The 2,325-nt window shown below is 38.2% G+C and overlaps 1 non-coding gene across 1 annotated transcript; it reads right to left on the reverse strand.

Moving 5' to 3' along the window:
* Positions 1-1,338: 1,338 nt before the first annotated feature.
* On the reverse strand, positions 1,339-1,472 carry LOC115068020. The gene has a single exon (XR_003847389.1). It is a non-coding gene; the product is annotated as a small nucleolar RNA SNORA5 (small nucleolar RNA).
* Positions 1,473-2,325: the final 853 nt, after the last annotated feature.

Consider the following 2,325-nt stretch of genomic DNA (forward strand, 5'->3'; position numbering starts at 1 on the left):
CTCTCTTTCTCAATGTTTCGTAAACTTCAGAGGGGTGGTATAAACATCTTGTTTAGGGCTAAATCCCCATTCATCACTTATCATCACCTTCTTAGGCAGCCATGTGTCTACATTCATTGTAGATCAATGGAAAGAGAGGCTTTTCTAATTAAGGCATAAAGTAACTTTTGTTTTCGAGTATAAAACAGAGATATTTGGAAGTCACTTCGAATGCTGAATCAGTGTAGTTAAAAACAGTAGTATGATCCCCTCCCCTCTCAGGCCTGAAATATAACAACATGGATTATTGACTGGTTTACAATATTAGGCGTGGGTTCTTTCCAGTGAAGTGGGCCTCAAATACAATCAGAGAGTATTTGAGTGTTCACCTAACAACTTTACCACCATTTCAGAGGTAGACACATCTGGCCTGTCAGGTTGGTTTTCTAGTCTGTAGGGTTTATAGATGGATAAGACCATTGTTGATTAATGCATAGATACACAACTGGCTAAATATACAGATAAGATACTGTGGAGTGCTCAGATCTAAATAAGATATTTATTTCACACTCCTCCCCTAAGGCTAAGGAATAATCATGGAAGAGGGTGTGGAAAGATAGTAAGAGCCAAATATATTAGAGGTTCGAAGTAAAAGAGTGTTTACTGGACACAGCATGTTGTATGTTCTATACACGAATTCATAGTAATTGTGACTGCATATTGCAAGAGTAGCACAAGATCAAGCCAGCCAATATCCTGGCATGGGCAGAGAAGAGGCTCATGAAGTTCCAGTCCTAGATGATGGGTTTTGGTGGAGGGAAAGTAGATTTTCTTGAAGGATGTGTCCCAGTAGATGGCCTTATACCCATGTACATACAGGCAGCACCGAATGAACTCATTGGGTTATAAAAAAAAAAGAAGAGCACACGATGTTTGGGAGGAAACTCAAGGGACAATAGAAGAATTTGACGTTAGGGAATGGGGGAGTGGATTTGATAAACACAGTATATGTATTTATGAACTTTTCAAAAAATGAAAAAATAGAATATGAATAAAAGTCTCCTAGGATTCTGAAGAGAATAAGTCACACACACACACACACACACACACACACACACACACCTTTTACCATATGGAAAAGAATGGGTATTTTGTACAACAATATATCTCCAATTAAAATAAACATATAAAATATAGCTGTAAATAAATAGCTGTAAATATATATTGGTTATATGGAAATTCTGAAAGTAAAATAACAACTTGCTCCTGTGACATGGTGTGTGTGTGTGTGTTTCTTTTTCTTTATGACTCTAGTTTTGGCAATTTCTTTGTCAATTAACTTTTTGTTTTTGGCTTTGCTTGTGTATGTGACCAAATTTATCCCTGATCCCAGGTAAGGGGTACAGGGCCCATGAGTCACAGTATTTCTATGGCAGCCTTTTGGGTCAGTGCCTGTCATCGGTAGGCTAGGCACTGAATTTGACATGGCTGCAGTCAATTGACTTTCTAAATTAAGTATTCCATTTAGTTTTTATTGGCATCTTGACACAACCTAGTGTCAACTGGGAAGAAGGAACATCAACTGAGGAATTTCTTTGATCGGTTTGGCCAGTTGTCATGTGGGCATGTCTGTGAGGCATTTTCTTAATTGTTAATTGATTTACAGTTAAGGGCCCATACCATTGTGGGTGATGCCACTGCAAATTAATGTGTCTGGGCTGTATAAAAAAGGTACCTGAACAAGCCAAAGTAAGCAAGCCAGTAAGCAGCATTCCTCCATGGTTTCTGCTTCGGATCCTGCCTCAGGGAAATTCCCTTGAGTTCCTGCCTTGACTTGTCCCAGTGAGGGACTGTAAAGTGTTAAGACGAAATAAACTCTTTCAGCCCCAAGTTATTTTTAGTCATATTTTATCACAGCAACAGAGAGCAGACTACTTTATGTGTCATAGTGTATAGCTCTAATTTTGTCACTTGGAAGACTGTGGAAGGATTATGAAGAATTTGAGGCCAGATAAGGTATGGAGGCCCTTTCTGAAAAAATAAAAAAGAACCTCAGGGAGCGGAGTACAAATTAAAGTATAAATTCTTCAGTGACCAAATTAGTACATTATGATGTCATCATTTGTGTTTCAACTGCTGACTTATTGGCCAATTTTTACTAATTTCATTGAAGGATAAGACATCATAATTAACAGTTATTGTGTTGTATTGCTTGCTTCTTATCTGCTCCTAAGACTAACTGGAATATCTTATAGTGTGGCAAAAGCACAAGGCCTCCAAGAGAACAATACTCTTAGCAATTTTATGATGAGTACGTGGCCAACACAGGAGCTGTGAACTGTTTCA

This window comes from Nannospalax galili, unplaced genomic scaffold (genome assembly GCF_000622305.1).
Source record: "Nannospalax galili isolate Female #2095 unplaced genomic scaffold, S.galili_v1.0 scaffold47, whole genome shotgun sequence".
Taxonomy (NCBI): Eukaryota; Metazoa; Chordata; class Mammalia; order Rodentia; family Spalacidae; genus Nannospalax; species Nannospalax galili.